Below are 20215 nucleotides of genomic sequence, written 5' to 3'. Positions count from 1 at the left end.
TGGCTAAGAACACTGTAAAGGTCACAGAGAATATTTTCCTTTTTGTTTCCTAATCTGGAATAACAGATTTAGGGGAGCTACACTGTAGGTTGATGTCTAACCATAAAGTTATCTGTAGTCTAGTCTATTAAATCTCACAGCACAGCCTGTTAGAAAGTTTGCTAAAGGGATAAGGGACACGGTGAATTTAGGGAAGGTTGGCAAAAGTGGTAAGAATTCCCATGATTGGGGTGCTGGGTGAGCATTTGTATTTTAAAATGAAATATTACCAGCAAATTACATTAATAACATACTTTGTTCCTAGGCAAAGCAGCAACAAATATTTTCTGTTTTCACTTATCAGTGTCCAAATACAGAGCCTGTAATTCTTACACAAACAGCTAAGTTATGTGCATGGTTACAAAATTAAAAAACCAACCACTCCACTGCTTTTTCCATAGGAAGATGGCATGGAAAGACTTAGAATCAACAGTCAATGAATAATAAATGAATGATAAAAGATGCTTTATCCACTCTACATGGTGGAAGAAATACATGGGCTAGTGAAGAAGGCACATGTTTATTAATGAGAAAAATAATAAAAAAGGTGTCAGCGGTGCTTACCTCAGGGGACAAGGTCAATGAGGCAACATCAATAATGCAGTACATTAAAAATAATGAAGAAACTAAAACTCAATCTATTTTTTTATGTTTTTTGAAAATGCAATTACATTTCCAAAAAGGTCAAATTAATGAAAGTTGTTTAATGGAGTCATTACCAATCTCAGGAATTATTTCTGATTACATGTTTTTAATATGTATAATACCAATATCAAATTATTGGTGTGGGGTAACATATGCTAGTCATGAATAAATATGAAACCAGAGAGGTAACAAAGGTGTTCTGTTGTTAATACAGGAAAAGCAAATGTAGGGTTTGAGAGTACTGGATTGAGACATTTGTAAACTTTATACTAAGCTTGCATTCTTCCTGTATGAACCCTATGTTTTTATTGCCTGCATTATTACAATATTTTATGATCTTTTCTTACTTTTCTTACTTCTTTTTATAGACTAATAACTCAATATGATGCTTTACAAAAACAAATTAAGAAGTGGAATTATAAGAGATTTTTCTAGTGACAAACTTGATTGTAAAAGACAGTAACCACAGGCCTGTGTCTTTTGTGTATGCATGTCTCAAATCATTGTGTGGTCTGAGAAGGGGGGAATGCATCACCACAGTAGTGAGTGAAGAGTCTGCCTTTTTATCAATCAGAATAGCATTTTAATTCAGTTGCTTTCCATACACACAGTTTACTTGGACAGGATCACAAGACTAGAGGGATTTTTTGACTTGTACCAATGTCTGTAACTATCTTTGACTGTAACTTCTACTGTGTTACCCAGCTAAAACCTATAGACTCCCAGTTTTGAACATTGATAGAAAAACAATATTAATGTCAAAGCATATATCTCATAGTTGCTTTTTTTCTTGTACAGGGCATCTATATTAAGTAACGACAAGCCAATTGATTCCTGTCAACCCTCAGACAACCAAGAATCTGTAAAATGAGAAGTCAGCAGTGGAAATATACTGTGAATAAAAGGTGAAAGCAGACTGCTTTCCTTTCCTTGTGTGACTTTTTTTTTTTTTTTTTGTGCTGGCATCCCTTCTCCCTCTCACTCCCAAAGAATGCAAAAACCTGATGTAACTTGCTTCTTGAACTAAGTTGACCTAATAACCACCTCTTTGGCTGAAGCTAAACCAGGTCATGATTTCCTGCTGTGATGTCTGTCACAGGGACATTTTTTTCCTGCCCTAGAGTAAGGTTTTCCTTTCCACCGGTTGCTCCTATTAGGTTTCTGTTACTTTATATAGAGAACAAAGCAAAGGATCCAATTGCCTCACTATTATAAATTAAATAAAAGGACATACAGTACAGGAGAGGATGTTTTTTTCTAAGCTGATATGAGCAATTTGCTTCTATCAAAACCCTTTTGGGAACACAGAGCTCTGTTCCAGGGAGTAACAAAAAGAAAAATAAAAGATAGGTTGGAAGGGACCAAGGCTAGTCTTTGACAAGAGACTCAAAAAGATAATTTTGAAAGGTCATTTTAAGCATCTCCACCTTGCTGTCCTCCCTGAAAGGGAAAGAAAAATACAAAGACTGATGATTACTGCCTTCAAAGTGCATCAAAAGGTTTGGCTATTAGGAAAAGATGTCTTTTTTCTGTCTAAAACATTCCCGTCCTTGAAAGTTCTTTATTCATGTTTCTGCTGAACTGCCAGACCATACAGGAAAGTTTTAAAAAAATCGTTTGGGAAGAAGAGGAAGCAAAAGTTTCATAGAAGAGCAAGTTGGGATTATTTTTATATAATCCTGAAAATTCTCCATTGCCTAACAAAAACTACTTACAACGAAAGAGATTCAGTTCCTGTAATTAATCACTGATTTTGTAACTAAATTTATCAAGTTGATCAAAATTTTTACCCATTAGCCAGAAGTTTTTATCCTGAAGGTCTTCTCATTTTGAAAATTAATGTTTGTTAATTAACACTAAAAAATATGTATAATGAAACATTTTGATTAAAACAATGGTGAAACAATTTGATTAACCATTTCTCTGGGAACAATTTCTCTACTGATTTTCTGGTATAAATTTGCAATGCTTTAATATCAAGGGAAATTCTAAAGTGAGAAAGGAGGTGTCCAAAATTCTTGGTAGTCTTCAGGGTAATGGAGCATGATAGGAAATAATGACAGTAGAGGTCTGTTGTTCCCTCAGGTTTACATCTCAGAGACGTCAGAGATGCGGGCTACGGTCACCCGTGCACTCTGGTGCTCCAGAAGGGCCCTGGTAATTTACTTGTGCTGGGCCTGGCAAAACTGTAAAGTAAAACCTATTAGCTCAGATTTTGGTTCTGCATTCTTTTATGTGACACTAAAGTGATTTGTTACCCAAACAACTGTCTCTCTTCCCTCTGCCACAGCGTGGTCACTGCCATAAAGGGGAAGCAGGAGGGAGCACGCACAGGAGGGGCTGTACTGCACATTTGGGCTTATGTCCTGGACAAAAGTGGAACCTCTTCCTTACACCTCATTGCTGAGGAACCCTGACTCTTGCTACATTCAACCAGGTATGGCTGATATAGCTAGAGCTACTAACCTTAGGAGTAAACTAGAAGAACTGGGAGGACATAAAGTTTACCCTTTGTTTTTCTTTGATTAAGGCTTAACATTTCTATTTTAGGTTAAGAGAGGTAAAAAGAAGCCTAAGAAAAATTTCAACAAAGGAATTATGAAGGACCTTAGCTGATAGCTATTGTTCTTTGCTTAGGGTTTAGGAATGAAAATAGAGAAAGGAGAGTCAAGTAGAAAGCAAGCATTTTTAGTAAGAGGTATCCAAGATAAAGAAAAAAAAAGGTAGAGAAAACAAGATCAGGAGAAAAATATCAGGAAAATGTAATGACTTAGCTGGGCCTGTTATTTATATGTTTCTCACATTTAAAATATGTTTTTCCACTGAGATAAGAAGAAAGATAAGAAATATTCTGTAATTAGGAGCAATAAAGAAAGTTCACTCCCAGATATCCTAGGGTTTTGAAGTTGTTTTCAAGGCCTGTTGCTTCTGGTTATTAATGTCTTTACTGCTAGGGTAGGTCTGAAGTTTCCAGCTTCTGGGATTCGTTGAGTGATATGCCTAGGGGCAGACATTTTTAAGCAATGTTTTTGAGAATCACTGGAAGTCTGCTTGCATTGTGTATTCAGTCTAAATCTTTTGCGTACACTGCTTTATTGGAAAAAAAATACCCTACAACAAAAAATGACCCTACAACAAAGGATAAGGAAACGGTATTTGCTTCTTTCTGTGCCCACTTTTTCTTTGACCTTGCAGCTGCACAAATAGCTCAATCAAAGACTGAATAGATTTCAGGGATCAGAATCATATCAGCACCTTCTGCTCACTGTCACACTTCATACAGATGCTCCTGCCTTCTTTCCGCATGAAGTTCCATCATTTTAAGGCAAAGACAAACACAGTGCCAGACTCCCTGGCTGGTGCTCCCTTACCTGGTCCAGAGCCCAACCTCATTTGTTTGTCTGCAAGTTAGTCACTTGGAAATCATTTTATACATAACAGCCAAGGAAGTCTGGTAGTATGAAATTAATAGATAGTATGTAATGATGAAAAAGCCAATGGCATCAAAAGAGTTGCTCATGAGTCTCTGTGTGAAGCAAAGAAAGAAGCCAAACTGAAACCCAGACATGTTAAGCTGCCTGCTATTTTTGCAAAAATAACAGATACTTTCATCAACGCTAAGTGATAGATCTTCCAAAATCTAAATACAGATTCAAAATGCAGGCTGGGATTGCCTGTTTGTGCAGGAAATTACCAGTGGTAGGAGCTGGGGAAAACAATGCCAGTGGTACAGTAGGCCAAGTTGAGAAGTCAAATTATCTCCAATCTCAGTGCAGTGGACTGGTGGCACAACGTGCACTTGCACCATGTATTGTTAAAGTTTCATGCAATGTACTTATTTAACACATTTAAAAATGGGATAAGCAAATGCTGTTCTGAGGGATCTTAAGCCTATTAATACCATGTCCTAGTTGTGAGGCATTATTGTCTTGTGTCTTTGTTGAATCTTGCCAATTACTACTCAATTAAGTGGAGAAAGCAAATAGAATTAACAGAAGGTCCCTTTCTAGGCCTTTTAATGGCATTTGCTCATCTTTTCAGAAGTGAAAGACCATCCTCTTCGTGGTCTTCAAACATTACTCTGGACAAAAATTTCTGTGGGATGGTCTCAACCGTTCCCAGCTCCCTGATCATCAACTGACTTTGATCAGAGGGTGGTGCAAGACAACTTGCCTCAGCCGTGCTGCATTTTGTGGGCGCAAGGGAGACTCTGCTGCCCCTCGGTGTCATTACCCCTCTCCCCTTTTCCCAGGGTTTTATAGCACCACATCCCCTCTCCCCCTTTCCCAAGTGTCAGCAGTGTGCTGTCAGCTCAGCTTGGCACCAGAGCAAGTTGACAAAATCCTGACCTGATATGGAGGAACAAAGTTTCAGGGCAAATTGCTTCATCTTCAGCAAAAAGTACAGACGTGGAGGACAACATGTTCCTCCCAGGTAACACCTCCCTTCTCAGCAGGATTTGTGAAAATCCCTGCAAACACAACCCTCTTCACAGAGCTTTCCCATAGAAGGAAATGACACAAGAAAATGCCATTATTTAGAATGTTCACAGTTTTTCCTTAATTTTGCCAATTCCACCTCTATCATATTCTGGGTTTTACTGGTAATTCTTGGCCAGTCGCTTTATCATAAACAGGTGTAGCTGGCACTCAAGCAGGAACTGTTCTTCCAGTGGCTAGCTGTACATATACTTAGGGAAAAATGCTAATGGTGATTTTAAAACATGTCTTTAAGTTCTGATAAATCAGAATAGGATTTTTGTCCACATAGTTAACACTCCTTGTGATGTTTCAGACCAAGGAAATTAAATCACACAAGATTTTTTTCCTGTGTTCTGGCTGACTGACTTACAGCAACGAGCATGTGAAGACTTCAGGGTGGTTTTGGAGTGCTGATGAATGATAATTTGAAACTGACTGAGCGCAGGTATATGCCTTGAGTTAAAAAAAAAGTGAACACATTGCTGTCAGTAGCGAGTGGAGTAGTAGGTTTTATGGGGGTGCAAATGAGCCTGTCCACAGCTCCTGTCACTTGACAGCCCTTGTGCAATGTATGGGCCTCTACACTTACACCTTCCTTCTTCCTGTCCTCAGGCATCCAAGTGACCTTTATGGTGACACATTTCTCAAATGACCAAATGCAGATACCCAATCAATAGGCATGTTTGTTGTGCTTGTTTCATAATGTGAATGGAGGTAAGGACATGCTCTCAGACTCACAAAACACCAAAATGTATCCACCAACCAGAACTAATTCACAGTATGAATTAATTAACAAGAAGGAAAAGCTCAAAAAGGGGAAAACAGATGATTTTCACCCTTTATTGTGTATTGCTCCTCCCTGTTCTAAGAACAGCTCAAAAGAGTTGCAGGAACTGTGATTTGCATTGCTTGGTCATGTTTATACATGTTGCTAAACCACTCTCCATGCTCGTTTAGTTACACCCAATACCGACACCAGTGATAAATGCAGGATTTTATGAGGCAGTTTACAACGCTCAGATCCTTATATACCAGGGATTCTGCCACAGATAACAGAACAGCACATATTGGAGGGAGCTGTGCACTTCCCTCTTTCTGTTGGTAGGTTTTAAGGATTAAAGATGATTGATCATTCAGTCCTACCCTGTGTATCACAGAGGTCAGTGAATTTAGCCAGGGTTTTCTGCAGCTAGTGCAAATGATAAACATCATGGTTTTTTTCCTGGAACACAGTGCAGTAATCTTATTTGAAGGCAGAGTAAAGATGGCAGGATGCAACTCCTCCAGGTTCAAAATTAAATATGGTGTTTTATGGTGTGGGAAGCTTGTCCAGCTGGTATTCAAAGTGTATGTAATTGCTTCTCACAGTTCTGCTTTGAAGGAGAGACTGTCAAGTTTTCGTGATTATCTGCCCAGCACAATTCACAGACATGAAAGTCACATATAAATGTTTACAGACAGATATACATACCCACCATGCAAGATTGTTATTCATCCTACTCTCTTACTTTCAAAGAGCTGGGAAGGAGAAGAAATGCTGTTCTGGTATATACAGCCTCATGAAGAACAAAGGATTGCATAGAGTAAAATAATGCAGCACAAATCTCAAGGGAATTAATGATGGTTTGGTTGTTGGTTTTCCCCCTACCCCACCATGGAGCCTGTAAGTCTGAAAACCAAACACGTGGGAATCAAACAGATTTCCTGTGTGCGTGGTAATTCTTCAAGAGCAAGTCTGTAACAGCAATACTGCCTAACCAGTGTGTTTTCAGAACACAGTAGTGTGTGATCTGTTTAAACCAAGAGGTGATCAGCTAATGACCAACTGGACACTTTTTAGGTACTTGAGAAAATTGTAGCAACCCTCAAGCCTTTTACATCCCTCCACTGTGGCTGCAAGCCAACGTGCTCCCTTGCTGAAGGCAGCAATAAGCTTAGGCAGCTTAGCCCAGCCAAAGTAATGAAATTACATGTCGCAGTTCAGTTCACTGTGGTCAGTGCCCTCAGCCTCCATTTGGAGAATAATTTTCCTGATAGCAACTGTTCTCAAAGCTTGGTAATACCAGCTCTTGCCTCCTGTTAGTCTTTGTAGAAATAAAATCTCTTCCTTTTTGATTAAATAAAGTATCTCACAAAGCCAAAATGACAAAGCTGTAACAGTATTAGGAAGAAAAAACAATAAATTTGTCTCTAACCTCAGAGACAAAAATACCAATCAGACTTGAGAGTGCAGAATCAAAAGGAAGGAGCACTGATTGATAACTCTCTAGGCATAAAGCTATCCTAGCTGAACCCAGATGCAAACACATCTTCCCTAATGGAAATATTACCACATTTGCTAGCAATTTTATTGCTGGCCATGGCTGTCTCCTGGCATACAAAAAACAATGAGTTCCTCCTGGAGCAGAAATCTCCCTGAACATTCATATGTTTAAGGCTACCAAGTGTTTGGAGATGATCCAAGCCTGAGGCAGCCCTACTTCTGGGTCTCCCTGCTGAAATCAGCTTTCATTCCTAGTGTTTCCTCTGCACACAAATAGATCTGTCTCAGGTATGGTGCCTGTTTGTTTGCAGGTTTCATTTTTTTTTTTAAGCTGGGGCATTTCCTCAAGCAGCATGCAACAAAGCTGCTGTAGTGGTCTCCCCATCAGAAGCAAGCAGTGGGCAGGCAAGGGGAACAGGAACAAGTAGTCCTGTTCAAGTAGTCCTGCCACCAAATGCTCCATAACATAAAACAGCAGCCCAAGTAATTATACTTTTGTCAGCACTTCTCTTGATTTCAGGGATTAGTACAAGGAAGACAGGCCATGCTAGAAAGATCAAGTGTTGTGATGACTAAGGAGTTAATTAGGGAGGTCAGAAGCTCTCAGTACCTTCCTGGCTCTTGCCAGACCTACTACTGCTGTAGTGATGTGAGTAGGGCCATCCAGAGAAGGCGAGAAGGTGAAGCTGGTTGTGAAATCAGTGCCATGCTGATGTGGCATTCAGGGCTCAGGGAAGCTGTTCCTTGAGGAGTGTCTCCTAGGAAAGTCAAAGTGTTGCTCTGACAGCCCGCCTGCTTTACCCTGCCGACTCAGCCATCCTGTTTATGCATTCCTCCTGGATGCCTTTATCCTGCTCTGCAAGGCTTTGGGTGGCTTCTTATCAAATTAATTTCCCATCTTTCAGAAGTTGTTATTCATTAGTAATGCAGAAAAGTTTCCCATGCACTACAGCCTTGTAAATGGAATTGGCGCTGGGAGCAGTAAGTGCCTTGTGTGAGGTTCCCTTGCCAGGAAGGTGATGTGTCGCCCCATTGCCAGTCTTCAGAAACATTTTAATTTCTCAAGTGAAATGTAATAGTAGGAAGATGCAGTCTGAGCTCAGAAATCAATATCTGCTGCTAACAAAGCTGCTCCTTTGGGAACTTATTGGTATGAACCAGCATGATAAATTGGGAGAAATTATGTGTGATCAGGTTTTGTAGAAAGCAGTTGCATTATGATATTATTTACCATTTGTGCAGCACCATAAAATGGTAAGAATTACTTGTTCCCACACAAAGTATTTTGGTGTAATTTAATTTTCCTCAGCATGCATACAGTTACTGCTTAAACCAGAATTAATATTACAGAAATCTCTTGTTTATTTCTAGCCTGTTATGGTGGAGTCTAAAGTATTTGCACTCAATGGTTTATTCATAAACATTCTTGATCCTTTTTGCTCAAATGGGATAAAGTCCTTACTTAAAATAAGTATTCTGCAATACTCCATCTTTTTTTACTTTATACAATGTCAGGCTTCCATCCTTGATGTAGACTGGAAACATGCTGCTATTCCCAGCCTGACTCCTCAGTCCCTGCTGGGTTAACTACACAAATTGATAGTAAGTGGTAAGCAGCCAAAAAGCACTTTAACCCTTTCAGAGGAGGTCCATAACTGTGTTTATTATGAATGAAGATGGTTATTCATTAATAAATATAATTTTAATTAATTGCATGCTTAGTGAGTCCAGAGTCAGTTACAGAAGGAGAAAACAGTTTTTTCATGAAGGTTAGACTATGAAACAAGGAGGCACTGCAGCATGCAGAACATACTGCTCTTGGCTTTGCCATGTTCCTGAAGGAAGGATGTGGCAAAAAGTAGTTTTTTCTATCATTTTAAGAATATAACATTTTGGTTTTGGGAGTTCTCTCTTTGAGACAACGGTTAGACATAAAAACTTTGAATTTCCTCCGAGATGTTCTGTAAGCCTGGTAAAGTGCCCTTTCATTTGTGAATCATGTTTCCTTGGGAGCCAAAATGAGAAAGAAAGATCTCCTAGGCAGATATGCAGTACGTTGTGCAGTTGTTGGCTGGCTGCCCTGCAGAGGTGTACGTAGTCTCTGGAGAAAGATAGGGAGATTTTTTTTTTTTCCCTTTTCAAGAATGTAATTTGTGTAAGAGGTCAAGCTGCAGGGATAAATGAGGTCCGTGGCACCTCCAGTTTGTGGATTGCCCGGAAGGCTGCTCGGAACCACTTTTGGGTCGTCTGAATGTTGGCACTTCTGCTCCACATACCGCCCTCCCCCCCCCCCCCCCAACCCCGAAATCTTTTGTTATATTTGTTGTTTTCTGAATTTCGGTGCTTCTGGTGCTTCTTGGCCACTTTCCAAAAAGGCAGCGCGGAAACTATCGCATGTGACAGGGATTGCCACCTGCCCGGGCCTTGTCAGACCTCCTGCGGATCGCTGCTGGAATAATCAGGTAGGAGTGGAAGTCTGAATTTTAATGAAGCTTTTGCACTAGACAACAGTGCTACCAGGGATCCGATGGAAAAAGAATCTTCCGCTGTGGCTAGCGTTTGTGTAAGCATCAGGGCTTAACCTTCAGCTATGAAAAAGAATAGGAGAGGCTGATAACAGCGACATTGTTCTCCCTTCGGGAGGGCATTGGCGTGTCCCCAGAGCTTGTTACCTGCATGAGAACAGGCAGTTTGCCCTGGCACTTTAGGTTAATGGTTATGCACATTCTGCACCGAATTCTTTCCTTTGAGATTAGCAATTCCCAGCTACAGCCTGAACTGGCAGGGCCCGTAGCAGAGCAGGGACTGCTGTGCCCGTCCATGCCCGCAGGCCCCGGGCGGGCCGGGGCTGGCTCCCGTCTGCCCCCGCCGCTCGGTGCTCGGTGTCCGGCCCGTCGGGAGCCCCCGCCGCCGGGCTGGGAGGGCGGCCGGCCGGGGGACAGCGGGGGGGACAGGTCGCTTCTCTGTTTAAGCCATGCTTGCCTCTAATTTATTTTTGCAGAGTAGCTCGCAGCCTGCCGCTGTTGTGCAGCCAGATAGACCGCACCGAGGAAACGCTGGCAGAAGTGTGGGCCTCGCTCCTGCTCGTTTCGGAAGAATTAACTGAAAACCCTCCCTGAGTATATAAACGCCATGTTGGGGAGGAGGGGTGGTGAAGGACGGTATTACAAGAAGTATCGGCTCAGTATCAGTTGTGTTTTGACTAAAATTAAAAAAAGAAAATATGACCTGACAGATAATCAGATGTGAATCCACAAGAATTACCGGAGATAGTTATGCTTAACGGGTTATGGTGTTAACGGTGTTAACGGGTCCTGGTGAAGCCCAGAGCCCAAAGTTCATCACACCTGGCTAACACACAAGCTCTCCTATTGCGAAGAGTTGTAATAAGAATGAGACTGTCAACGTGTGAGAAAAAAATTATATACGTACGTCTACATCTATATATACATATACATCTTACATCCTTAACACTTCATTCTCCTTAAAAGAATTCAGAAGCAGATTTTTTTCTCAAGGTAAGCCTGTCACAGGTGTAGGTCACATACAAGCTGGAAGCCTTTTGATCTCAGAGGTTCCTTTTGTTTCCCAGCTGGCCTTTTGAGTGTTATGGAGCACAGCCATGAGAACATATCAAAAGCAAAGAAGGGTTTGAACTGCTGACACAACCATCAATAGAACTAACTCTGTACAAAACCTGGGAAAATCCAGAGAGATTTCCTAAAACGAATTGCACAAACCAAACACCCTGCGGCTGAGGAAGTTTCTGCTGTACCAATGCCTTATGAATCCACAAATATCACGGCAAAGATAGTGTATTAACTGCTGCTAATGAGTGCAAACATGAGTATAAACACTGGGAAATACTGTTGGTGTTTAAAAACAAACAAAAACCAGAGCGAAAGAGAAAAACTCTCCCCTCCCTTTGCAGGACCTGTCTGGACAGGCTGCCAAATCCCTGCCTACAGCAGATCCCCATGGGAGCCTGATCCCAGCCTCTTTTCCCCATCCCTCTCCAAGGTGGGAGCTCAGACACTCTGCCTGTCCTCGCTGGTTCCCCTCTGCCACCACCTGAGACGAAAGTGAATGCCAGAGGGAAGATTGGGGGGTCCTTCTTCTTTCCCTGGTGTCTGCTGCCTGGGTGATTTAGTACCTCCACTTTTTTTTGGTCCTTGCTGGATGTTAGACCTGCTGTTCTCTATAGGATATTGTTAATTTCTACTTGCAAATGTGTTTTTCCTCCTGCATGTTATTATGATTAGCCACTGGGTTAGATGAAAAACTGTTTTCTCTTTGCACACTGAGGAAACATCCCTTTCCCAACAGTTTAATTGCTACCCCTACAACTGACTGAAGTTTGCTTTTGTGGATTTGAGTTGTCCTTTCTCCCCAGATTCATCCTGTAGATGCTTGCATTGTCTCTTAAGGGCATTATGACTTGCCTTTTTTTTTCTTTTTTCCTCCTCCGTGATATGGCAGTAAGTTTAAGGGACACTATTTTTTTTCCCTTCTACGTCTTCCACAATGACTCAGACAGCTCCTAAGTCTTTAGATGGTGCATTTTTCATCCCCTAAGTAGGACATTCCTGACAACTCTTCTCCTTCTGATAGCAGACCACTGTGCTAAGCAGCAATCTGTCATCTGCTGCTTTGGGCAGCCATCCTGAAGAAGTGCTCTTGCACACGCTGGGAGCAAGGACAGTGATGTGCAACTGTTGGGATGTATCCTACATGGGGTTCGTCACTCGTGTTCCTGAGCACCATGGGATGTGCTGGCCTTGCTGGGGAGATGCAGCTGCTCAGGTGTGGAGCATGCTGGGCTGCCCTCAGACTTGGATGCACTTGTCAGGGAGATGCAATTGATAAGGACAGGGATAAGCCCATGAGTCAAGTGGTGCTGGGAAGTCTGCAACAGGCACTGGAAAGGAGCCTCGCCCCTGAGCAGTGCACTAATGGCTTAAACCACTGCCTGAGAAAAAATCAGATGTGACCTCACCTGAAAGCATGTAAGATACCAAGAATCATTTCTGGTCACCCTTTAGACTCTATTGCCTCTAGTAGGCCTCTGGTCCAAAATCTGTGCTCTGTTTCTTTCTGAAAACCCTACAGCTGCCCAATTACATGATGGGGTACCTATGGACATGCCTGTTTTCATGCACTTCTAGGTCTTTGCAGGCCAAAATTTTCTCTTATCACTTTCTTACCATAAAGTTGTTGCACAGTTTTGATAGATTAAAACCATCAATCTAATGAGATCTAATTACAAAAGGAAATAATTTTAATATGTGTTGAATGAAATCCCCCTCCCCTATGTTATACATTTTTAGATCTACTGAACCAGTTTTCAAGTTTCTCTGGTTTATTTCTTTCCTTTTTTACTATTTGACAATTTAACTGAGAACAAAATGTACTTCAGACTGCCTACCCTTATTAAAAATCAGTAGATTTTTCACCCACGCTTTTCTTCCCTTGCTTATCTGCAGAGCAGATGCAGACCTATTTGCTTAAATCAAGGCTTGCAATTCCCCAGAACATCAAAAGAGCAGCCCCTATCACTCTGGTCGCTGCTTTCATTATTGCAGCTTGTCTCCATGATCTCCACTGCATTCTTACTGCAAAAGGAGGTCTCTTTATCACTTCCCTTCCTTTCCTTCTGCTCTTAGTGGAATCTGCCTTAGCAATCAGAATAATAACGATTTATCTCCAAGGGAATGTGAATGCAAGCCAAGTTCCCTTGGTACAGGGAAATCAGTTTGGTATTGTTTACTCATCCCCTGTGGATTCACCAGATGGCATAAGACAGCATAATTTGGATTCTGTGCTCAAAAGAGAGAGAAGGCTGGAGCTGCAGGAATTGGTAATGTGAAATTACCAGGAACAGTTCTGATCCTTTTTTTTTGAGAATATGGCATCTCTTTCATCTTTGTCATAGAAGATGCAAGGAACCAAAATTTATTGTAGCACACCTGGACCCTTAAGATGTTAAGTAAACCATTTACCATGGTCATTTTTGAGTTATTTTGGCTGCTCTTCTAATAACTGCTTCCTCTGGAGAGGATGCTTTTCCTGGGCTGGGTTGAAGGTCCTGAGCAGGTCAGCAGAGAAGAGACAGTGGGAAGTGAGGCATTGCAGCTGTTTCCTTCTAGGCCAGCACTGCTTCAATTCAGTAAATAGAGGATTTAGGTTTCTGTTCTTTAAATATCCCAAGCATAAATTATTCACTCAAAATACATTTGTAAAAGAAGAAGCACTAGGAATACAGAAGTGGAAAGCCTTAGCAGAGCCTGAACCAGCTACAGCTTTACTGACCACAGCACAAAGCACTCAGTGTAGCCTGATGTCTCAGCCCTGAGGGATGGAGGCAATGATCTAATCATTCTTGTCCATCTTGTTGCTGCAGTTTTATTATTTGAATTCTTTTCAGGCCAGATACTAAACAGACATAAGCTTTTCTGTACTGAATCCTGCTGCACTGATTTATAGCTGCTGAGTGTCTGGCCTTTGAGGACTGTTTTAACCTCTAGAATATTGATTTCTCCTTTTATTTTCCCTGGTGCTGCAAGTAAGCCCCTTGGTCAGGACCCTGGTTGTGCCATATGCAGAAGTGTGATGGTGCCATGATTTGTAAAAATGAGTGACTAAAAGGGTGAAAAGTTCAGCAATCTTAGCTGCAGCACTGCATAATCACTGTAAAAGGGGCCACGGTCTCCAAAAAATCACTTGACAGAGGTGAGGAGCACGCACAGGGAACCCAGAGGAGTGGGTCAGAGGACCCAGAGCAGGCTCAGGGCATTGATGGGAAGGACATGAGGACTTTTTTGGTAGCTGCCCACTCAGGAGAGCAGCTTTTTGGAGCTGCCCACTCCCTCAAAGGTCTATTGCCTCTGACCCTTTATTCCCGCTACCACATTTTGCACACCACATCCATGCTCTCTTTCTCCCCTTCTCCCTGCTGCTGTCCTCCTTTCAGGGCAGGTCTTCAGCTCAGCCCCAGCTGTCAAGACTCCAAGGTCCCCTGGGAAGTATCTGTGGAAGACAGAAACACTAGCTGAAAAGATTGCTCATGACAGAGGACAGTCTATGAAGGTAGAAGGAATTGTGAAGATCGGGAGCATAAAAAGAATTTGCAAAGCACCAGTGGTGCTGATCTGCCAGCCAGATCACTTCCCAGAAGGCATCCAGGAGGGTGGTAGATGCTGCCCCCCCAAAGGTGAATTTTGGTTCTTTGATTCTTTCTGGTTCTCGGAGAGACAGTGCCAAGCTGCATCTTCACTCCTGAGATACCCAGGAAGAGCCATTGAAGGGAAAGGAGTAGGTGAGGGGCAGACCACCCACTGCGCCTTCATGCCAGCAGCTACAAGAAGGTGTTGAAAACTTTTGGAGACCCAAATCATGCATGGGCTTACCATGTGACAGAGCCATCAGTATCAAAGAGTCTGGACCAGGAGCCCCAGTCAGACCCCAGTCCTTCTTGTGATTTCAAAGATGGCTGGCCCAGCCAAAGGGGTGTCTGTCAGTATAAAATATGTTCTCAGTTTTAGCTAGGCCTGATGCAATCTGCCTTTCTTAAAGAGGCTAATTAAAGTGATAGAGTATCTATCATCTTTACCCACACACACACTCTGTCACAAGTGGTTTGCTTCCTAAAAGGAATATACACCTGCCTATGATCCATTCTGGAGGAGACTGTTGCAGAAGCAAGTTTACTTTGGGCTATCCCTCCTATGGTTAGCTGTGTTAACAACAGTGGAATTCAGAGCTAGGAGTCTACCTGCTCTCTGTACCCTTCTGTGTCCTCATTTTGTAACTGATGAATAAAAAAGTGAGCTTTTGCTTGATTTCAGTGCTGAATTTTTGTTCATTAAAAGCTTATAAAGGAGGAAAAAACCCTGGAAGATCTCATGCATTCCAACCAGTTTTTGACATTTCATTAGGCATATGTTGACATACATATTTATATGTGAGCACAGTACATATTTGGGTATTTAGCTGCCAGGGAAAGGGTGTGATTTTGTTCACATGTAATGGTTGTCCCGCATGTTAATATCCAGATTTAAGTAATGGAATATCATGATGACTTTGAAAGACATACATGGTATCTGCAGCTTGGTTAACCATCACAGAAAACCTGCTCTTCTCCCTCTGGGGAGAGTGTGCCAATGGTGCAGGGCTTACAACCTTCAGACATCTTTTGCACTGTGGTTTTCCCAGCTCCTTCTGACCTGGTGATCTTGCAGGAGTGGGGTTTGCTGTGCTAAAGCTGATGCAGTGGCACATCTGCATCTGCTTTAGTTGTTTCCACAGTCTGGATCTGGTTCCTGCTGCAGATGGGCAAAAAGAGGGTGGTGGGGCAGCAGGTCCTTCCCCAGTGCTGTGCTGACTCGCAGTCCATGGCAGTGGGGCTTTCCGTGGCCGGCAGGCTGGTGTGGCGTTCCTGCTTTTGCAGGGCACAGGGTGGTGAGGCTGCAGGGCAGCACTGCAGCTGTAGCAGGCTGGGGCCTGGTGCTCTGAGTCAGCACCTCCCAGCCAGCCTGGCAGTGGGAGCCTGGGAGGGCAGCCTGCCTCCAGCCTGGGATGCAGGCACCTGCACGCAGACAGTCTTCCATCCTCTACTGCCTTCCAGGTCTTGGTGCTTTCACCAGCGTTTCCTGTCCCCTCACTGGAGCCTCCAGTGTCTGGATGCACTCAACTACATCTTTTTTAAGGCCTTTCATCTGCAGCAGAGAGCAATGCCCTGCCCATTCTGGCTCACTTGTGTTCTTGACATTTAAGTGTGTGAGTAATGAGGCAAGTGAGCCACTGCATGGGGGTGAGCTCTGACTGAACCGGGGCAGTGCAGGTCTGACCCCTAACTACAGGGAAGCCAGTCCTTACCACCTGGAGCTCTTCCCAGCACGGTGGGTTCCAGTTGGTAAAGGGCTCTCTGGTTTAGCAGTAACCCAGGGAAGGCTGTGAAATAATCACGCTCTGGCACTTCCTTTCAGTGCTTTGAAATTCCCAATTCTCACAGAAGCCTGTTGTCTATAATGAAATGCAGCTGGGAATCTGGAAATACCTCCTCTAATCTCCTCCTCTGGTCTAATGTGCCCCCTAGCAGAAGAAAGTCCAGAGAGGCAGGTAGCACAGAGTGTTGTGCCAGTTACACACTCCCAAAAAATTCCCCACTGCTTCTTGTATGGCAGCCTTCCAAGCTACTAGTTCCACGAGACTAATGCAAAGTGCTCCTCCTTCCTGTCTGTTTTGAAGTTAGGGGTGGATTGGTTGGTGTTTTGGGTTGATTTTTTTGGGGGAGTGGTGGGGAGAATGGGTTTATTCTGAACCGTTTTTTCATATTTGTCTGTAAATTAACCTGCAACAAATCTCACTTTATTTATGCAGATTCCTCATATGGATAAAAAAAGAACCCCAGCCACTTCTTCCCACCCTCTGTTACTCTTGATATCTATAGTAGTGTCCTGTTGGCATCAGCTGCAGCTTGCTCAATGTACTGTTTACTCCCAGGAACTGCAGAATGTCAGACAAGAAAAGAGAAAGGTATTCGCCAGCTATTTGTTCAGTTACATTGTTACCACCAAACCAGTGCATGAAAATCATGTTACATAGTACAAAATATTATGTGATTAATATTTCTTTTACTCCCCATTAAATTGTCTTTCTACCAAAGCACTTATCAGTAAACTTGTTTTTTCCCTGGCTTGGCGTTAGCTGATGTCCTCTCAAGAGAGATGTTATCCTCAAAATGTGCCAAAGCCTATTGGCTTCTGTCACAGGTACATTATTATACCACCATTTCCATGCAGCCAAAATGAAATAAGCAAATGCATTGGGAAAGACAGCTTGATGTGACTACTATCTTATAGGTACATTGTATTCTGTAAGTATGTCCACAGGTTTCAAACATTTTAGACTAGAGAATGAATGCAAACACAGCTAGAAGTGGATCACACTCAGAATTGCATTATTATAGGACCTCTTTCCTATAATTAAACCTTTTCTATAACATTACCTATAAGAAGAAAAATACTATATACTTATTCCATTTATGTCTAGAATACAAAAATTTATGGCAGCTGTGACAACTTAAATTATGTCTTCCAAAAGTATAACTGATTTGTATACCCAATACTGTGGAAAATCTCACCAACATAGTCAATAATCTGACCAGCAAAAGGTTCATACCCAAGCCTAAAATCAGGAGGAGGAAATCTGCTCATCAACTTGTGTTGGTGGTTTCAAGATTGCCTTAAGTTTTTCAAGATTGCCTATTTTAAGTTCAATCCTAAAAAAGGCTGAGAATTTTCAGCTTGCATTAAAATCTGAGAAGTCAGTGCTCAAGGCTGTGCAAGAGCAGGCCTGAGAAAAGAACAATTACAAGTGTTGAATGCCAAATCCCTTGCTGCAATAGCTGATCTGGGATTGAACCTGCTTGCACCACACATCGGTTTGGCTACAAACACAGTAAAGCAAAAGAGCTTGTCAAGACAAATGTGCAGCAATATGCCATGTGAGAGAGGCCAAAGTACGTGTTAAAACACATCTTTCTGGCTGCCAGGAGCACAGCATAATTGAGAGTGCTGTAAAAAGTCTCGCTAAACAGGTCTTTCTGATTTTACCCCTTAAATACGGTGAGTCCCGTGACTGGGCTGTTTGCTACTTTGTAAAATGCAGGGTCTGTTAGTGAAATCTGATTTCTCCTCTCCTTCTTGCCTCCAGATTATGTCTTTTACATGTTCTAAAGCAAACATATATAGCTCATTCTGTACTATTCGTAATTCCTGAATGCTCTGCTTGTGTGAAATCAGCTCCTCCAATTACAGTTCTGTGCTCAGCTGCCATCCTGGCTGTTTTATGGGACATGTCAGCCAACAGGGCTACCTGGCTCTCTGAGGCATCCCTTTTGTCTGCACAGCAGCAGGTGCATGCACCTGAAGAACAGTCTTCATCCTCAGAGCCAAGAGCAGGTTGCAGCTCCTCCCATAGGCATGTCCAGGTCAGCCACAGGTCTAGTTTCTCTATAGGGAGTGGTTTTCCCCCACACTGTGCCCAAAGTTTTGGTTCTTGCAAGGAATTGACTTGACTGGGATAAAAAAGTGATTTTATTTACTAAAAGTCCTTTGACATTAATATCTAATCCAGAACAAGAATGAGAAGGGGGGACATAGAACAGGCCTACCTGTAAGAGAACTAGGCAGCTCCGTATCCTGGTCTTGTGATTAACGTCTCCTGTATCATACACAGAAACATCCTCTGGAGTGAGGTCTGCAGCTCAAGTCTCCCAGATTTTATTACTAAGCTCAGGTCTTGAATTTCTTTCTGTACTGTAACTAGTCTCAATATTGCACTGAGAGGCACTAAGTTGAACTGTTTTTTCAGAATAGAATTGAGGATGGTGGATTCTGGCAGCCCTGACCCAGATGTAGCCTCTGGAGTGACATTTCACGCATATTCAGTGCTCAGTGCTTGCTTCTGTGCCTGTATGAAGGGGGTGTTTTGCATTGCCAGTCTGAGGCACCAAGGACTCTATTTCAGCAGCTGCAGGACATAACATAAAACTATTGATCTTTTTTCAAGGGTCGAGTATTTAAAAATCATTGAAGCACTTCAGTTCTGCATGTCTTTGCTGCATCTAGCCCACAGCCTTATCTTTGCAAACTTACAGTTTTCACAGAATGATTTAATTTGCTATGTAAATTATTAAATAAAAAAATTAATTATTTGTACAGTTGCAGTCATTGGGTAAACAACTCTGAATTGAAATGCACTTGGGAAAACTCTTATGTTTCTGTAGGTGCTAGTTTTCTAGTTTTCATAAGATTAGGTAACCACAAAACACATAGATTAGGTGTATTATGGACAGTTCAGCTCTGCTGGGGTGCAGGGCTGTGCATCCATGCCACAGGGAAAAGAATATAGCCCATTCAGATGTTTTCAACCAAAACATGTGTTCATAAATTCTGATGTGTAATTCTTAATAGTTGACTAAGTTTTCTTACAGTTACATCACTGAAGCATGAACTGATACCAAGAACATAATTGTCACTTTACATCAAATGGAGAATTTGCCCTCCAAACAACATATTCATTGCCTAAAGTGTTTGTAGTTCTGTGTCCTGCTTAAATGTCTTTGCCATTTAGAGGAAACTTTTATTTCCCATTACCTAATTTCAGGTGTTTTCTAGCAAAGCCTGGCCTCTATATAGAATTGAAAGGTTTCCTTAACTCGTGGTTTTGGAATGAGGAGGCTGATTTCTGATTTCTGCTCAACTCACTAACAGTTTCACACCTGGAGGTTTAGTTTCGTTCACTGCTACCATTCTTAGGGACTGCAGAGATATGCAGCAAGCAGAGCTGGAGTACTCCATCTGCTTTGTGATAAGAGGCATCGCGATGCTGATGGACATCCCACCATCAGGAGTGCCATCAACAAGCACCCTTTCCTAATCAGCTCCTGTGCTCTAAGGACAATGTGCAATCTTCAAACTGCTCTGTGGAGATGAATGCATTTTACCACCATCAGCGCCTCCTACTGCGTGTTAGAAATCTTCGTTCTCTTAACAGAGCCAGCCTGCTACAGCATTGAAAATGTGTGTCAGCAGGCCTGAAGTTAGTGTAACTAACAGTAAAAGCTTATCTCTCTTTCACAAGGAAGCTGAATTAAATGGATAGTCAGGCACTATTGGAAAATCCATAGATCTCTGTGGGGTTCTTTAATGGCTGCTCGAATCCTCTCTGTTGGACTGTCTGAGTTCAGAAACACAGATCTCACAGACCTCTGCAGAGAGAGAAG

The 20215-nt window shown here is 42.2% G+C and overlaps 1 long non-coding RNA gene across 1 annotated transcript in view; it reads left to right on the top strand.

The window, feature by feature from the left end:
- LOC143691961 (uncharacterized) overlaps positions 1-20215 on the top strand; it is a 34310-nt gene that overhangs the window by 3595 nt on the left and 10500 nt on the right. The window contains exons 2-6 of the long non-coding RNA XR_013179779.1: positions 1483-1589; positions 2975-3121; positions 9804-9890; positions 10430-11510; positions 16807-16962. This is a non-coding gene — a long non-coding RNA (uncharacterized LOC143691961). The remainder of the gene's footprint in view (positions 1-1482; positions 1590-2974; positions 3122-9803; positions 9891-10429; positions 11511-16806; positions 16963-20215) is intronic.

The sequence above is a fragment of the Agelaius phoeniceus genome, chromosome Z (assembly GCF_051311805.1).
Source record: "Agelaius phoeniceus isolate bAgePho1 chromosome Z, bAgePho1.hap1, whole genome shotgun sequence".
In the NCBI taxonomy this organism is placed as follows: domain Eukaryota; kingdom Metazoa; phylum Chordata; class Aves; order Passeriformes; family Icteridae; genus Agelaius; species Agelaius phoeniceus.
Note: the sequence above shows the minus strand (reverse complement) of the source record. Positions and strands in the feature narration are given on the sequence as shown.